This window comes from Eumetopias jubatus, unplaced genomic scaffold, assembly GCF_037043125.1.
Source record: "Eumetopias jubatus isolate StellerSeaLion01/CBP00866 unplaced genomic scaffold, mEumJub1_p1.0 scaffold_17, whole genome shotgun sequence".
Taxonomy (NCBI): Eukaryota; Metazoa; Chordata; class Mammalia; order Carnivora; family Otariidae; genus Eumetopias; species Eumetopias jubatus.
Genome location: NW_028274823.1, coordinates 61,212,556 through 61,232,582, shown reverse-complemented (window position 1 = coordinate 61,232,582; position 20,027 = coordinate 61,212,556). Strand labels below are relative to the sequence as shown.

General features: G+C 34.4%; 1 protein-coding gene across 1 annotated transcript in view; it reads right to left on the bottom strand.

The window, feature by feature from the left end:
* CTNNA3 (catenin alpha 3) overlaps positions 1–20,027 on the bottom strand; it is a 1,824,697-nt gene that overhangs the window by 428,531 nt on the left and 1,376,139 nt on the right. The gene's annotated exons all lie outside the window — the stretch shown is intronic.

Genomic DNA, 20,027 nt, shown 5'->3' with positions numbered 1-20,027 from the left:
GAAAAAAGTGTTCCTTTAAATGTTTCATTCAACGAATAAGTTTATAAAATGGACTTATTTTCAATATATGTTTTTACTTTGATTCATAGGAGAAAACAATGTCAGCATAGAGCTCTTTAGATTTTAATTCCATCACAATTACTTATATGTGCAAATACATAGAAAAGTTTAGTCACACAGTTAGGCAGCTAATTGTGTTGAAAATACAATTGCATGCTCACAATGATAATCGTGCCCCTAGGGTGTACACTTCTGTTTCAGAGCTATTTTTAGGCTCTCAGAACTTCAGCCACCTCTTGACTCTTGGAAAACAATGTCAAAATCCAGCTAACTAAATGTGACCTAGCATTTATTTCAAAGCCACAAAATTAAATTTGATTGCAAAATAATGGTAAGAAAGTAAAAGTTTAAAAGCTGGCAACTGTGAACATGAAATTTAGGAATGCTCCTGCCATCATTTTCTATGTATACAGTGAATAATTATATTACATATGGAGCTGATGTTCTTCACAGTAGGAAAATAGTCATTTATTGCAAACCCTTAACTTGATAGGAACATTTACTTTCTATTTTCATTATTTATAAAAAAAAAAAATACTTAGCACAAAAAGATCCTGAGATTGCAGTTGTTTAACTAGTACCTGTACTAAAGTAGATACATTAAAGTGTTAAGAATCTACAGAATTTAAGAATGTTCTTTCTCCAGGGAGGAAAAAAAAATCCTGCAATGTCTCTATACATGTGGTGTATTATTTCTTCACTATTCCAGTTCAAATTTTGCATTCTAGAATCAATTCTCTTATTCATTTTCCCTTAAAAATATCCTCTCTAATCTTATGCAAGACTTTAAAAATTCTCAAGTGGACTCTTAAACTCTACATTATTTTTTTTATTTCCTTTGTGCATATTGATGTTTAGAAAGAGAAGTTAAAGAGAATTAAGGTTAGCTTTTAAACCCAAATTAGCTGAAAACTTTATCAAGAATAATTTTCTGTATTTTACATTTTTATGCATTGATTGATAAATGCAATGTATTTCTTTCATTTTATTTTATCTTGCACTATAAGATTTTCTGTCTGGAAGCACTTCGGAGCATATCAGTGTTTCATAATTTTGATCTGTTATCCTTTTTTGTTTGTTACCATCAATCATTTTATGAAAGAGTTGCCACAGTTATTTGCTCAGGAAAGAAGATTTGAAAATATGGAAAATAAGATTATTTCCAGTAAAAGAATTTAAATGATAGGAATTTAAGACCTCCTTTTCAGCCAGCCATTTCCCAATATTGGTACTGGGCACCATGTCAATAGCATTTCAAATGTAATCTCTGTCAGAACATAGGTATCTGGGGGATGAGGATCAATAATGATATCAATTATTTATTTATGGGCCTACTAGGGATCAGGCAGTGTGCTGAGTGCTTTCCATGCATTATATTTACTCCTTATAAGAAAGTTGCAAGGTAAGCATTATTATTACCATCGCATAAATAACAAGCCAAGGCTTAGATTTTTCCAAGTTATAAAACTAATAAGTGGTAGAAGTAATATTCCAACCTAAGGATCCAGTCTTTAATTATCCCTAGATAAAGTGATATCAAGTGTCAGCTGAAACAGACCTGAGCATGGGGAAGGGTACCTAGATGCATTGTCATGGTACTTTCCTGACATTTTCAAGCATTCTGAATCCATGTGAATCCAAACTCTTTATTCACTAAAAAAAAAAAAAAAAAAATTAATCTCATGTTTCCTTTATAATCATTGCAGTTCAGATTTATTCTTCATAGAGAAGTTCTTCTTAATTATCACAGGATTCCTTTCCTGGAAGGTCATGGTCCATTTTGTTAAGTAGGTAATAGAATATAATATGGGCTGGGGCACTTGGGTGGCTCAGTCAGTTGAGCATCTAACATTTGATTTTGGCTCACGTCATGATCTCCAGGTGGTGGAGCCCCACGTCAGGCTCCCTGCTCAGCAGGGAATATGCTTCTCTTTCTCTCTGCCCCTCCCTCCACTCGCACACACGCTCTCTCTCTCTCTCTTTCAAATAAATAAACAAATGTATATTTTTAAAAATATATAATATGGAATAGGGCTCTGTGTAAGCCACTAGTCTTTACCTTTCCCTGTGGAGAACCTAAAGATTGCTCATATTTCAGGAAATAAAATAATAAAAAACCTAGAAAAAGCACTATCGTATGTCAGGATGTAAATGAAAGAATGAATGAATGAATGAATATGCCACACACCCAACTGGGTGAGAACAATTTAATTTTTTTTTTTTTCTGAAAGGAAGAGAATTATATCAAACACTACTTGGAAAAGTAACCTGGAAAAGAAACTTGGAAAGTTTCTAGTGTTTTCAAATTCAAAACTTAATTTTTATAGAAATTTATTCACTTTATAAAACATCCTGTGAGTCATTAAACACAAATAATTTGACTGTACACTAAATTACTAAATTACTTGGATTCATAATATACAAACTATTCCTCATGCCAGTTTTCATCAGAAACTCTCATACAATAATTTTGGAATTTAGCCGTTATCATCAAATAGATATTGCATGGCTGGTTAAATGGGGCATGATTCCAAGCACACACACACACACACACACACACACACACATATATATATATATGTGTGTATATATATACACACATATATATATAGAACAACCACTTAATTGGTTGCCTGCAACAAATGGAAGATATGTGAATATATACTTTCTTTATTCTTATCCAATTTCTATCCAAAATTTAGTCACCCTTTAATTGTCTAGCTATTCAATAATAACTTTGGAAGTCTTATTTATATAAAAAGAACTGCAGGAAGTTAAAACTCTATGAAACAGTCTCTATCTTCCAGGAATTGTCATATAGCTTAAGACAATCCTCATTAACACCCCCACAGTTATGTGCCAGTTGCCCAAAATAGTTTTCCTTCACACAATTTTTTTTTTTGGAATAGTATCTACTCATACAATTCCCTTCTTTTGAAAATTTCACATTTCCTTTCCAATAATAGACTTTCTTCAAAAGTAAGTCCCAAATCATTCACATAGCACAAAGTACTGAATATAAACAGGATCTAGTTAACTGAGTTGGAAAACTCCATTATATCCCTGCCAGCAATGGTTCTCAAAGTATGGTCCAAGGCTTCAGGGACAGGTGTGGTCCCTGAGAACCCATTAAGGCATCTGCAAAGCCAAAACTATTTTCATAATAATACTTTTATTTGCCTTTTTTGCTCTTATTCTTTCATGCATTTCCTTGGATTTTTTCAAGAGGCTACATGAAGTGATAACACAACAGATTCAATGCAGAAGCAGATATCCATCTGTCTTCTATTGAACACATTAAATAGACTCACAAAATGTAAAACAATGCCATTCTTCTCACTAGATTACTTATCCTGAAAATGTAGTTATTTTCCATAAAATGTTATTTATTGGGCTTATAATGAGTTTAATTGAAGTTATTTCAAAAATAAATATTTTTAAAGTTTCTAAGTTTTAATTTCTAATACAATAAATATCAATAAATATAATGCACATAACAAAAGTTCTTTGGAGTTTTCAGTAATTCTTAATACAAGAGTCCTGAGACCAAAAAGTTTGAGAATTGCTGCTTTTAAGCATCTGTCAAAAAGATAAATACTGATACACTTATGAATGAGAACAGTAACTGTCATTTATTGAGTTTGTCCAATCAGCTAGTCATTTTATATACATTACATAATTTAATCTTCCAAAGAACTATAAGTCAGGTATTGCTTTTCTCGTTTTATGGGAAAGAAATCTGCAACTCAGGATGGTCAGGATGTTCACCCAGATGTGATTAGAGGAACCATTGGGCTTTGAAACATGTCTGACTAAATCTGAACTTCAAGTTTTAACTGTTAAACTACTCAACTTCAGGAAAGATTCAAAAACTTGTTATATGAGCACATGAAAATATCAAAGTCATAAATCACTAGGAAAATGCAAATTAAAATCCCAAGGAGATGCCATTTCATATCCACTATAAAGGCCATAATAAATAGGCCAGGGGATAACAAATATTATAAGTGTGTGAAGAAACAACTCTTATATATTGCCGGTGGGAATGTAAAACACTTTGTAAAACAGTCTACTAGTCCCTCAAGCAGTTATACATAGGAGTTACTATACCATCCATTTATTCCATTCCTAGGTGTCTATCCAAGACAAATGAAGCATATGTCCATGCAAAAACTTGTAAACAAATGCTGATAATAGCATTATTCATAATAGCCCCAACACAGAAACAAATGTTCATCAGCTGATGGATGGTTAATAAAATGTGGTATATCCACACAATAAAATACTATTTATCCATAAAAAAGAACGAAGTTCTCATAGATGCTACAACATGGATAAGCCTCAGAAACATTATGCTAAATGAGTCGGTTAAGCATCTGACTCTTGGTTTCAGCTCAGGTCAGGATCTCACAGTCATGAGATCAGGCCCCGCATCTGACTCTGCACTGAGCTGACGGTGGAGTTTGCTTAGGATTCTCTCTCTCCTCTCCCTCTGCCCCTCTGTCCTTGCTCTCTCTTTCTCTCTTTCTCTCTCTGTCTCAATAAATTAATTAAACTAAAAGAATTATGCTAAATGAAAGAGCCAGTCACAAAGGACCACATGCAATATGATTTCAATCACCTGAAATGTTCTGAAAGGCAAATTTAAAGAGAATGAAAAAAGAAAAAAAAATAGATAAGTGATTTCCTGGGGCTGGGGGTAGGAGTAAGGAGCAACAGTAAGTAGGTATGAAGAATTTTACTGTAGTCATGAAAATACCTTAAGATTGGTTCAGGGTGATAGTTGCACTATTCAGTAAATACACTAAATACAATTGGATTGTATACTTTGAATGCTGAATCTTATGATATATACAATATGCCTAAATAAAACTGCTTTTAAAAAAGTGTTGTATGGGTTTGGAAAGGTCTCCTACTACCAATTACTGAAAACATTTATAGTAGTTAAAGAACTATCAACCTGTGCATTCAGTGATAATAAAGAAAACAAAGCAAATTTATAGTGATTGAAAGCCTCATAGAGATTAGGGAGAAAACACAAAACATGTGGTCAACACAACACAAAGATGGGAATGAAAACTTAAATAAAAAAGAATGAGAATGATGAGGCAAAAACCAGAGAGCCAAGTTGATACTGTTACTTCAAAATTCTAGGGGTGCCTGGGTGGCTCAGTCAGTTAAGCGGCTGCCTTCGCTCGGGTCATGATTCCAGGGTCCTGGGATCGAGCCCACATTGCACTCCCTGCTTGATGGACAGCCTGCTTCTCCTTCTCCACCACTTGTGCTCTCTCCATCTCAAATAAGTAAAATCTTTAAAGGCAGGGCACCTGGGTGGCGCAGTCGGTTGAGCACTGGACTCTTGGTTTGGCTCAGGTCATGATCCCAGGGTCCTAGGATTGAGCCCTGTGTCAGCCTCCCCACTCAGCAGGGAGTCTGCTTGAGATTCTCTCTCTTTCTCTCCCTCTGCCCCTCCCCACCCCTCACATGCATCTTCTTCTCTCTCTCTCTCTCTCTCAAATAAATAAATATATCTTTAAAAAAATTCTGAAGGTAAATTGGTACTGGGCAGATTAGAACAACCATTGTCCAAAGCAATGTGAAAATAAACATCAAGACTCCAAAGTTTTGGGAGGGATGGGGTAGCTGGGTGATAGACATTGGGGAGGGTATGTGCTATGGTGAGCACTGTGAATTGTGTAAGACTGATGAATCACAGACCTGTACCTCTGAAACAAATACATTGTATGTTAAAAAAAAGAGAGAGAAGATAGTAGGAAGGGAAAAATGAAGGGGGGGGAAATCGGAGGGGGAGATGAACCATGAAAGACTATGGACTCTGAGAAACAAACTGAGGGTTCTAGAGGGGAGGGGGGTGGGTGATGGGTTAGCCTCGTGCTGGGTATTAAGGAGGGCACATACTGCATGGAGCACTGGGTGTTATACGCAAACAATGAATCATGGAACACTACATCAAAAACTAATGATGTAATGTATGGTGATTAACATAACATAATAAAATTAAATTAAAAAAAAAAGACTCCAAAGTTTTCATTTCTTTTAACCCAAGGATTCCTGCTATGGGAATTTATCCTAAAGAAATTATCTTAGATACAGGAAAATAAAAAAAAATGTTTTTCACAAAATAATTAAAATGTAAATCTTTGTCATTATTTGCCATGATGGAAAAATTGAAAATTACCTACATTTTTTAAGAGGAATAATTAAATTACTGTGCTCACATATGAACTATTATGCGATAATTAAATTGATGTTACCAATTTAATTGTGATAAAGGAAAATACTTATGCCAGAATGTTTAATATCAAAAGCAAAATACAGAATTATACACAAGATGGCCTTATGTAAAGCAACATAGAAGAAGGACTGAAAATTAATATGCCAAAATATAGATTTTAACCTTTCAAAATATACAACTAAAAACCTAACCCTAACCCTAACCCCATTTTTTTCTTTTTAAAATTTTTCGAGGGAAGTACTAGAACTGTTTAAATCTGCATGTGTTAAATTTATGATGAAAATTGTTTACTTGAATAGTTTTAAAGATATACTGTTAATTCATACATCCATTGAATTGAGCCTTAACAGAATAACTGTCTTAGTTTAGGTTTCTACTTTTAATGTAGGTTTGGAAAAATAGGAGTGATTCAAGAAAAAAAAAATCAAAAAGAAGAAGGAGAAGGAAAAGAAATCCTAGAGACTTAAGAGAAGGGACTTATTTGTAGAGACCTAAGGAATCAGGGTCATTTAGTTTAGACAGATAAGTACAAGATGGTATTTCATTGCCCACAAGCATATATAAATGGAAACCCAAAGCAAAACAATGCCAGGCCTCAATTATTTTAAGATGTATGAAAACAAGATTAAGAGGTAGTAACATTTTAGATAAGGACTAAATTACTTCACGGAAAAGTTGATTACAATTTGGAAGAGACAACTAAAGGAGTTAAAGAAATCACTCATAAAGGTTCCTTGACTGTTCCAGTTAACCAATAACTTATTTTGTTTTAAGTTAGGGAGAGAGGGCCTTTACATAGAGGGGTCAGTGAGACATAGCAGTTTAAGTAGTGAGTCTTTGGAATCAAATGACATGGCTGCGTACCCTGAGGGTTTTTTTTACTTACCTTTACTAATGTTCAGTTTCTTGATCTGATATTGTTAGCATCTACCTTTACCAACAAAAAATATGATTTTTGTTAAAGATAATTAAATGAGCTAACACATGAAACACATGCATTCCTAAACACAGTGAATCACACATGTTAATTGGTTCTTTAAAATTAACCTCTGTTATTGAGAGCAACTGACTCACAGAAGACTCAGAAATAAGAAGTAAAACAGAAACTTAATTTAGTTAACTATTAAAAAACAAATATTTAAAAATCATATTTATTTCAAAGCAAACAATAGAAAAATGGCACTGGTATGATTAATATTTAAATCAAACTTTAATTTCTATATAATAAACTTAAAAATTGCTATGTCTTAGAAATATTTTACAGAATAGTAGGGATCTCAGATTCACGAATTCTGATTTCTTCCTTTGACAAGATAAAAAAATATATTGGGAAAAAGAAAGAAGGAAAAGTTGAAATAAAAAGATAGCTGGAAAGGTAACTAAACTCAGGATAGATTATCATGTCCTACATGGTTTCTTAACCCCCAAATTCCTTTTATCTCGACAGATGGTAACATAGATACCTTCCTATTTATGGAAAGTCCAGCTGTGGCCTTAGGCTAATTCTAGTAACTAGACTTCTGGCTTACCCATGAGAATAATGCATCACTTTCTACTTTATTTCAGTAACTTGAATTCTTCATTGCTAGAGTTCTTTGGTGGATCTCCTCATTACACTGGTCTTTTGCTGGATCTGTCTTAGAATTCTGTCCTTACTTACCCTTGATATATAGCCCAATGGCCAGAGCCCTGCAGACTTCCCTCCTGTTATTGCCCATTTGACTTGATAGTTAATACTACATGTACCAATAATGCCAATGATTGTCTACACCTGTTACATATGCATAGTACAGTGTAGGGTTATATTTTTGGGTCTTGGTTGACACTAACTGCATAAATTACCACCTATTATTGGCACAACATACATGTTCAAGAAACTCAACTTCCCTGGCCTGATTGTATTTCTTGACTTACAATATTGGTTGTTAACTATTTCTCCAAGCCCAAATACTTACAGCACCTAAAAGGTCATATCCAGCATATAAAGTTTCAATTCCACTAGGGGATTTTTCCACTGTGGATAGCAATTCCATATCTGTTCAGTCCCAGAGATAAAGTTGAGATTCAGAGAGACCAAGGAGACACAAGTCCCTCAGGTAATTATACTCTATTTTTTCCAACAAATTATGCTATTTTTTCTATGGTTATTTTTAATAGAATACTAGGGTAATGGTAAATGGAATATTTACCATTGACATATGACAAAGGCATATTTCCTAAAGTGTTAGGAAATATGCCTTTGTCAGCAAAATGGAATCCCAATGTCTTTATAAGAATGAGTGGAGAAACATTAAATGCTATTGAGTATGAGCTCTGAGTCCTTCCAGAGTACTAAATATTTTAATGATGATTGTCAGGGATGTTTTTCTGAGACAAACATGCCCATTGATGAGTTGAAAGTAGATGAAAAAAGATGATAAAACCAGTTTCCTTTTAGGAAACTATAAACACCTCAGCAAACATCTAATTCCTTATGCCCTCATGCCAATAAATTATGAGCTATCAAAACTGCACACGTTCTGAAAGTTTACTAAATGCAAATAAAGTTGTCTAGTTGCCATGCTGTAACTTGAGATAATAAGGGACTTAAAAAATAAATTCAGTGTCTTCCTTTCGGCCGGAACCGCCATCTTCCAGTAATCTGCCAAAATGACCAACACAAAGGGAAAGAGGAGAGGTACCCACTATATGTTCTCTAGACCTTTTAGAAAACATGGAGTTGTTCCTTTGGCCACATACATGTGAATCTATAAGAAAGGTGATATTGTGGACATCAAGGGAATGGGCACTGTTCAAAAAGGAATGCCCCACAAATGTTACCATGGCAAAACTGGAAGAGTCTACAATGTTACTCAGCATGCTGTTGGCATTGTTGTAAACAAACAAGTTAAGGGCAAGATTCTTGCCAAGAGAATTAATGTGCGCATTGAGCATATTAAACACTCAAAGAGTCGAGACAGCTTCTTGAAGCATGTGAAGGAAAATGATCAGAAAAAGAAGGAAGCCAAAGAGAAAGGTACTTGGGTTCAACTGAAGCGCCAGCCTGCCCCACCCAGAGAAGCACACTTTGTGAGAACTAATGGAAAGGAGCCTGAACTGCTGGAACCCATTCCCTATGAATTCATGGCATGATAAATGTAAAGAAAATAAAAGACCTCAAGACTGTAATAAATAAACAAACAAACAAACAAATAAATAAATAAATAAATAAATTCAGTGGAAGCAAAACCTGATATCTTTGGGTGTCAGAGGCTATTTTGACTAAGCTCATTTCAAATTATAACATCAGCAAAATTAAGCTATTAAAGCTACAAATGAAAGAGTTAGTTCTAAGAAGAAATAGGACTAATTGGAAACTCATATGCCTCCTAGGCTGTATATCTTAAATGTGTGGCTCATCAGTACTTATTACTAAAGTTGGCAGAAATAACGAACATAGCAAATTGCATTTCTTGACTTCTCTTTATGCAAAGTGTTTGAGGCCATCTTCCTATTTGAGTCTCAGAATAAAGTCTAAGAAAACAGATGTAAACACGCAGACATTAAAATGCATCATTACATTTGCCGTTACCTTTTCATACTTGTTTGTGCAATGATGCATGGGTAAATAAGCCTCATAAATTAAAATTTCAATAGAAAATAAACATTTTCTATAGCCTACTTAAGCATATGGATTGTGTGACTTCACTGGAAAAAAAATACCAATAATATACAGACTGTTAAAGACAAGTTGAAGGAAATTGAGGATGGCTGCTGAGGCTGAGTGCTGTTCAGGTGGTTGTTCCCCATCACTGGCATGCTCAGAGGCGGAAAAATACGTGGAAATTGAATAAGTCTTTAGAAACTATAGCAAGATGATTAATACTGTATTACCTTCATGAAGTAGACATCATTATGTATATGTGTATGTGTCTGTGTGCACATGATCTACAATGTATATCACATTACTTCAAAATAATGAGCTTGAGATATGAAAATGGCTTATAATTCATGGGAGATCACATGGACTTCAAGAGCAGAACCAAGATTCTAAGTCACCTCTATCTGATTCTCAGGTGCATGTAGTAGTTCTCATCTAGGTTCTAGATAACAGTTCATTCTTGCAATGAACGTTAATAGTCTAACTGTGCTATTTAGTAAACGGTGTTCAGCAAAGTTTCTAGACTAAATCAATGAAATGCACTGTCTTTGAAGGATGGGTTCATGTCTTCACCATTGCTTCCCTGGAGCTCAGAAAAATGGCTGGCCCAGATTAATCACTTAATAAAGAACACTAAATGAATAAATAATTGAGCAAATGAAAAATGTATTCATTTAGAAATTTGTGCATATTTATAAACACTAGCTTTCCAAATCAAACATTTTTAAACTTATGAACTCTCTAGATGGTTCAAATCCATAATTAATATAGAAATGAGAGATTATATGGGAAAATTTTCTATGTAAAAAAATATTATTATCTCCCACAGATTCAATAGAATTTTAGAGAACAAATGTATGAAATATCAGTTGCTTACTATGATTGTCAATAAAGAAGAGCTTCTCCTAATTAATGGTTTATTTTAAGACATCTATATGCAATAAAATAAATGAAATCTATATTATAAATACTGGTCATGTAATTTATTAATTCTTTGATTTATTCACTAAGAGAAATGGGCTATTTCAGGTATTGTTATGATACAAACTACATCACAGGATCTTTCTTTCTTCTTCAATATTCTGGATTTAGTCTTTAATATTCAGTCATACTTAAAAGATATTATATTTGCTGATTTTTTTGTTTAGTGGCAATTGAATTCCAAAGAATTATTTGGATTATTTGTTGATTGAAAACTGTGTGCAAAATGCATCAAAAAGCTTTCCACTGTATTACTTTACTTAGTTATCCCAAAAATCTACCATGAGGTCACCATTTTGCACATATGAATATTAAATTTCAGAAAGTTTAAGCACTTTGCCGAAAGATACAAAAACAGTCAGTGACAGAGTTCTAAGTCAAGAAAAGCTCTTGTGATTTTCAAATGCAGTAATTTTCACTCTGCCATATTTCCATAAAATTGTTTTTTGCATATATTTGTAAGTTTCAAATTTTAAAAATTAAAAAAACAAAAATCCTTCCATTAATTACTTACATAAGCCTAAGTTCAGACACTCCTACTCTATAGTCTTTAAAGTCATCTCTCTATGGTTCCAAAACCAAACAGTCTCTTTTTAAAAACTGTATAATTTCTGTAGGAGGAAATATCCTTCAGACAAATTGACCAATGATGTTGGCAACAGACAGAAGGCATCAGGTTTGAAAGCCAGTTGGTATGACCACAGGCTTCTCATATTCCACCCCTCCCGGTTCTAGAATTCCAGCATTATCCAAATATAAACATGAATGCTTTCTTGCCCACAGGTATCAAGCAAAACATGTTTCTTTTATAGAAACTTGAAAGAGTGAAGAAATTCTAGTACTACACTAACTATACTTAATTTAATAAGAGACACTTTAAGAAGTATATTAATGGTAAGCCACAGATAAATTTCAAAATAGAGGAGAATGATGCAGTTGAAGGAGAAGAGCAGGAAATATGGCTTAGGATTTTTAGTAACTTTAAGACTATACATATTGCATAGTCTTTATATTTTCAGGCATAGAATTTTTGTTGGAATTCTCAACCACAAGTACTTCTGTTGAGATAATACTGCCACTAAATAACAATATATGATGGGAACAAAAGCAAAATGCCAGAAGACACGATAAAGGCTAGATTGTTGTTTAGAGGCAATTTGGCCCATTGCAGCAGAATTTGTGAATGGTTTCTACAAAATCTATACTATCATAAAAACTCCAAAGCCACATTTCCTCTGAAAAATATTAACCAAAAGTATCAAAGATAAAAATGCTATTCATATGTTGACTGATGACTGAGGTTAAATCAGGCAATATGAATGGCTGGCTGATGGACTCTACTCCTTTGTGTCATTATTCCTACCATTTGATTCTGAGACAAATTATTATATAGTTAGCAGTTTAAAACCATTTCCAAGCTGCTGGGAGGAAGTTTGTTTTCCCCCTTTAAATAAATATGAGGGCGCCTGGGTGGCTCAGTTGGTTAAGTGACTGCCTTCGGCTCAGGTCATGATCCTGGAGTCCCGGGATCGATGCCCACATCGGGCTCCCTGCTCAGCAGGGAGTCTGCTTCTCCCTCTAAACCTCTTCCCTCTCGTGCTCTCTATCTCTCATTCTCTCTCTCTCTCAAATAAATAAATAAAATCTTTAAAAAAATATGAGAAATACCTGTTTTTGAGAAGAAATGTATGCAAAAAAAGCTGGAAACTTGGGAATTTGGTATGACCTTAAAGAACAAAGGTGTGATTTCACTTTGGTAAGTATCATCTGGTTGAGTTTTTCATGAAAGTGTAAGACTAATTTTTTGGAAGTCCCTTACATAATGGCAAACTATGTACAAAGAAAAAAGAAGTAAAACAGAAGGAAGCTTCTGAAGCATATTAAAACATCCAACGTCTAAATTAAAATGCTAACTGATGCTACCTTTGAAACTATAACCTCCTCTCCTCATATTAGAAAGTATGTATAAAACGTCCTCCAATTTGTTGCAATGTAGCAAATTAAATGGCATAGTAAGTATATTTGTAAAAATTCTTGCTAGGTACCTTGTCCAGTGATAGAAGTTTTGTATGACTGTTAACAACTGAATTAGAGATTTTTGCTTGCAGCTTTATGATAGACAATTTGAATTACTAGATTACTACATAGCAACTTATATAAAACACTGTTTTTATCACATTTCTTAGATCTAAATAAGAAAGAAGACTTATTGAAAGGAAAAAAGGAAGAGTTGCAGCTAACTATGGAAGGCAAGATTGCCTCTGTGGGCACATGTCCATATTAGCACTGCAACTAGACATCTAGAGTTAGGTAACAGAAAAATGAAGATGATGAAACTAAAATCTTGATTATATATACTTGGGACTCTGGAATGGAGGTAATGTGGTCTGAGATCTGCAGAAGCAAATGTAATAATTGCCAAAACTTGGAAGTAACTAATATGTCCTGCAGTAGGTGAATTGATTAATAAACTATGATACATCCAGGCAATGGAATGTTATTTACATATATGACATTCCAGAAAGGGCAAAACTATGGAGACAGTAAAAGATCAGTGGCTGCTCAGGGTTAGGGAAAAGGGAGGAACAAAAAGGCAGAGCACAGAAGATTTTTAGGGCAGTGAAACTACTCTGTACGCTGTAATGGTGGGTTCATGTCCTTATACATTTGTCCAAATCCATAAAATGTACAACACCTAAAGTGAATCCCAATGCAAACTATAATCTTTGGGTGATAATGATGGCCAATGTAGATTTATCAATTACAATAAATGTACTTCTTTGGTGAGGGATATTGATAAAGGAGGAAGCTCTGCATGTGTCAGGTCAGGGAGTAATGGAAAAATCTCTGCACCATCATCTAAGATTTGCTGCGAAACTAAAACTGCTCTTAAAAACAAAACAACAATAGGTAGTGAATTGGGAAAACGATATGAAGAAATTAGCTGGTTCACAGTACAGAAAAAGAAATGAAATAATATGGAAGCTTGAAGTTAAGAATATGGTGGATAACATGAGAACAACCTCATGTATACTACCAAATTCTCAGGAGGAAAGAATAGAAAGAATGGAAAAAATTAAATGTTTGAATAGAGAATAACTAGGAATTTTCTGAAACTTGTTAAAGACACGATTTCACAGATAGGAAAAATGTATACCAAGTAGTATAATAAAATAAAAATAAAAACATAATTAAGAATATCATAGTGAATCTGTAGTATGCCAAAGACAAAAAAAAAAAAAAATCTTAAAAGTACCAAGAGCACCTAAAAATGAAAGAGAACTAGTCTGGGAGCAAACTTAGAATGGAATACTATTAAGTCTTTGCCCTCTACACCTACTCTTTCCTCAATGCTTTACTGCTAAAATGAAGACATACAACTCCATCCAGGTAAAATGTGCTGGTAGTATTAATTAATTAATCTATCAACCAATCAATTAATCTATATTTTTTTTCTTTAATTAGCCCTAGAATAATAGTTAAAAGAACAGGCTTTGAATAACAGACTTGTATTTCAACATCGATCCTATCTCTTAATTAACTGTTTACTAGCATAAATTTAGGCAAGTCATGTAATTCCAATGAACTTCAGTTTCTTCAAGTATACAAAGTATATTATTCTATTATAGTATTTTTGTGGGGATTTTCCCTGGACATAGAAAACAAAATACATGGGAAGTATCAGGTCGACCCATAATAAATTATTTTATGGGTCGAAATAGTTGAATATCAATTATCTTATTTAGGCTAACTGAATATTAAAATGGTAAATCTGGTTTTGATTCAAGAATCAAGTTTACTTTTAAGGTGATATACAATGAAGAGATTAACTACTTTTTATTTATTTTTTTAGTAAGCTCTATGCCCAATGTGGAGCTTGAACTCATGATCCCAAGATCAAGAGTCACATGCTCTGCTGACTGAGCCAGCCAGGTGCCCTGAGACAAACTTTTTTTTTTTTTAAGATTTATTTATTTATTTGAGAGAGAGAGGGAGAGAGAGAGAGATAGAGCATGAGTGGGAGGGGCAGAGGAAGAGGGGCAGATGGAGAGGGAGAGAGAATCTCAAGTAGACTCTGTGCTGAGCGTGGAGCCTGACTCACGGCTTGATTCCATGACCCTGAGATCCAGACCTGAGTCAAAACCAAGAGTAGGGCACTTAACCAACTCCACCATCCAGGAACACCTAGACAAACTATTTTTAAAAGGAAAAAAAGAAAAGCTAGTTTAGAATCAACCTTGCCTTCTACCCTATTAAAGTCTGTAGGGAATTATTCTATGCATTACACATGTCCACTTATTAATGATGTGATAAAACTGACTAGAATCAGATTTTATTAGAATGTACCCTAAGTCTAATAATATAATACTTTTAAGATTAGGTCATGTATAGACTGCTCAAACAACAAAAACATTGGGACTACTACTCTACAGATTTCATAAGGTTTAGGCATGCACTTCATTGAAATCTATCAAGTATATCCCTTGTATGTCAGACAGACTGTTAACGTGGCCACCATGATACCCTTATCTTGAGTTTGAGCAGGAATTGTGACTTGTTTCTAACCAATAAACATGGCAAAGTGGATGGAATGGATTTGATTATGTGTATATGATTATGCAATTATATTACATAAGATTATATATAGCCCTGCTGAGCCTCTCTTCCTTGCTGGCTTTGAGAAGACAAGAAACTAACTTGGAGAATTCCATATAGCAAGAACCGTCAGCAGTCTCTAGGAGTTAAGAGCAGCCTCTTGTAGTTGGCCCAGAAGAAGAAACTGAAGTCCTCAGTCCTACAACCATGAGGAACTGAATTCTGCCAACAGGCTGAATGAGCTTGAAAGAGAATATTTCCTTAGTCAAATCTTAGATAAGCCCACAACCCTGATGGCTTGATTTCTGCTTTGTGAGATTCTAAGAAGAGGATCCAGCTAAGCTTTGCCTGGATTTCTGACCCACAAAAACTATGGAATATTAAATGTATATTGTTTTAAGCTAATAGCTCTGTTGTCATACTGTTACTCAGCAATAGATAACTAATATGTCTAGAGAGAGAGAAAAGAAATCACATGGTGGCTTGTGATAGAAAAGGCAGGTTATTCTTTTGAGAACCATTCACAAATTCCATGACCGTACTACCTTCTATTTTGCAATAGGTGCAATCTTAAGAAAACTGCAATGTCAAAATGATCATTAAAGTAATCTTTTCCATAGAAATCATTTCTAGATTGACAATGGTCAAATGAGGAGGCCCTGGGTGGACAATTACTCATATTCTTCAACTCCCCAGGACACCATGTTTCCTCTACCACAACAATGTATGACATTGGTGGCTTGGAATTGTAAGATTGAGTGTAGAATTATTGTGTGTTTTTAGTGTAAATTGCCTAGCTAGCAGACATAAATTGGGTATTTTGTCAAAAATATTCTGTTCAGGTAACTGCAATATTTCGTGTGTGTGTGTGTGTGTGTGTGTGTGTGTGTGTGTAATAGTTCAAAGTGATTTAATTGGCTCTGCTGTGAGTATTCTTAGCTGCTCCCCTGAAAGATCCATAGGGCTGTATGTGGAGGCAAGAACCACAGAGGAAAGATTCAGGGCAGAGACAGAAAGGAGCTTGCTGTCTTTCTGCTGTCATTGCTCAAGTAAATAATTGAAGCATTTAATTTGCTCTGAGAAAGAGAGAAACTTTTATTATACTTTTTAGCTTTTGTCCACAAACAAAATACAAAGCCTAAAAATGTGCTTTCTTCCCCATCAAGGAACTGAGTGTTGAACAAATTTACCTGAATGAGGACAAGCAAGATATTTCTTGCCTCTTTGTCAATGAATAGAGAATAACTCAAAAAGCAGCTCTAGGAAAAAAATGAAGGAAGGGAAGGAGGGAGGGAAGGAGAAAGGGAGAAAGAAAAGGAAGGGATTCTCACTCTTATTGAAAAAGGATGGGAAATGGAAAGAAACTACTGACAAAAAGAGAAATTGGTAGAGAAATTGCTGAGGGGTCAATTGGAAAACATTTATTTTCCCCTCATTTCAGGACAATAAATGAAAGAATCAATGCCATCTCAAGAGGTTTCAGTGGTTGGATGGCTTATTTACATATTAAATGCAAGTTGGAGGACTGTGTTTGGGCTTTGAGTATCCTAAATTTAACAGTATTTACATATTTCTTCTTTTGAGATTTTACTTAGTGTACTCTAGGAGAAAACAAAGCCCATCTATCCACAGAAGGACTCCTCAAGATCCTGTGGGAAAGATTCAGGAGTTTCATTAAAGACAAAACTATCTAGATAACAACCCTTTGATAACCCAATAGTAAACAGCCATTCTTTAGTGATTACTCAAGTAAACACAAATTAATATAGTGTGCCAGATTCTTTGTAAAAATCATTATTTTCTATGAAAATAAAAAAAAATTATGATTTTGTACAAAGGCCCAACAATCTCATTTCCCATTTACAGCAGAAATCAATGGCTCTTACTTCTACAAGTCAGGGCACACAGGGCACATCATGACCACTACAATATCAGTTCTTATTTATGGAGAATTTACTATGTTCCAAGTTCCCTGCTATCCCATTTAATATGGACAAGTTATAACACTCCGTGAGGTTGGTACTTATTTTCCCTGATTTTTCAGATGAGGTAAGTGGACAAGTTAAGTAAGTTGCCCAAGGTGACAGAACAGCATGCAGTGAAGTTGAGATTTGAATCAGGCAATAAGATTTCTGAGTCCTTACTGTTAAATAACTATTTTTTCAGGAAATATCTATGAGTCAATGTTGAAAACACAGAAATCTTATCTTAAATTCACCCAGGAACATTTAAGAAGATGGTTGCTTAATGAGATTCATACCTTCTCTAAAATCAAAAGTTATAATACTCAAAAATCTAAGTTAGATTTATGGTGTGTCACAAGTATATGGTTGACAATATAAATACACTGTAGATAATTACAAAAAATGAACAAACAAAATCTGTATGCTGCCATATTTAGTAACATGGTAGCTCTGGTGTGGGGATGCCAAGACACTTTTGCAGCCAGGTGAGATGTATAAGGTGATGTTTCCTAAATAAGTGTGTGAAATCCTTTTACTTTCATCACCTTATATTTCCTTTCAGGAAAGTTATGATCTATGTTCTTAATGTCTTAAATATTTGTCATACACAGTTTTGTACAAAAAAAAAGTTCTGAAAAGCTAAATCATTTTATTGCACTAATAATACAAATTCATTTAAATTTAGCAAATATTTAGTGGTTTCCTATTATATGCCAGTCAATATATAAGTTCAAGATGGAATCAAATGTTAATTTTACTATCTAAGAGGTGACAATAGATATCATCATTGTCACCACCGTATAAGTATCATGAAGGAAGAACCGAACACCATAATAAAAAACAACAGTAAGATATGGAGGATTTCATGTTGACTTAATTAAAGATTCCTAGAGCAAATGCCACTTAATTGAGTTTAAACATGAGTCTAATTTAAGTATGCAAGAAAGGAAGTGTAAAATGTGAGGGATATTCCATTATACTTAGTAGGTAACAAGGTTCTAGTTGAACCAGAATGAAGTTTCAGACATACATAGCTTGAGATCTTAGGGTCTATTCTGTAATAGATCCTAATTTCATAGACAGATTTATAACATGGAGCCCCTTAATGCGGAGGGAACATATATAATGAATAATTGTGGTCAAAGCATAGAAAAAATGTGTACAGCAAATTGGTAAAGATCTGACTGAACCAAATCTGAAAGGAAGATAGAGGTACTCAAGCATGAAAACTCATAATGAAGGAAGAAGACTAGCACTAGGAAATAAACACAATAAATAGGGTGTAAAATACCGAGAAAAACAGTTCTCAGCACTGCATTGCAATGGGGACTTCAGCTCACCCAAACCAATTTGCCTGACAACAGTGCATACTTTGGAATGAAAAGGGCTGTGTAACAAAATGTATCATTCAATGTGGCCAAGCAGTTTGTCATGAAATTCCCCTAATTGAAACAGAAGAGAATCTCACTCTCAAGTTTCTATGGAGTTGTTACAACTGTGAAGATGGAGATGAATTTATAAATAAAAAGTCAGTCACATAAAGATGTTTATAGTATGATCCTCTTTTATAACTCAAAAATAGGGGCGCCTGGGTGGCTCAGTTGGTTAAGCATCTGCCCTTAACTCAAGTCATGATCCCAGGATCCTGGGATCAAGCCCCGCGTTGGGCTCCTGCTCAGTGGGGATCTGCTTCTCCCTCTCCCTCTGTGCTCTCTTTCTCTCAAATAAATAAATAAAATCTTAAAAAAAATAAATCTCAAAAATTTATTAGCTAAACAATATACTGCTATGGGCTCTGTTCATAACTGGCAAAACGTTTTAAAGCAAAGAAACAATAGCAAAAAAGCTCAGTCGTTGCCTGGGAGAGGGGATGGTGAAGTAGGAAGAGGATTTGGTACAGAAGTACAGGGGCTTCTATAGTATGGAGAAAGTTCTATTTCTTAAGCTGAGCCATAGGTAAATGCGTGCTTATTTTATTATTATTATTATTATTATATAATCTTTTTATATTTTATTATGAATATTGATTTTAAAAAAGTCAGTTATAGTCTTAAAAATTATTGTAGATGCTTCTCTATTTTTGTATCTTGATTTATGTCCCTCCATAATATACTCTGGGGCACCCGGGTGGCTCAATCAGTTGAGCTTTCAACTCTTGGTTTTGGCTCAGGTCATGATCTCAGGATCCTGTGATCGAGCCCCTGCATGGGGCTCCAGACTTAGTGTGGAGTCTGTTTTGGATTCTCTCCCTCTCCCTCTGCCCCTCCCCCAGGCTTGCACATGGGTGTACGTGCATGTGCTGTCTCTCTCTCTCTAAAATAAATAAATAAAATCTTAAGAAAATAATGTGCTCTGAAGATTTCTCAGTATCATTAAAAATTCCTTGGTAAAAGTATTTTTAATGGTTGGGAAAAGTTCTGTTTTAAGGTCCAGGACAGATATCGTTTGGTACTTTCCGAATTGTAATTGCTATGGTATCAGATTCATTTCTATTATAAAATAAGTGATTGTCTTAGGGCTCACAAAAATG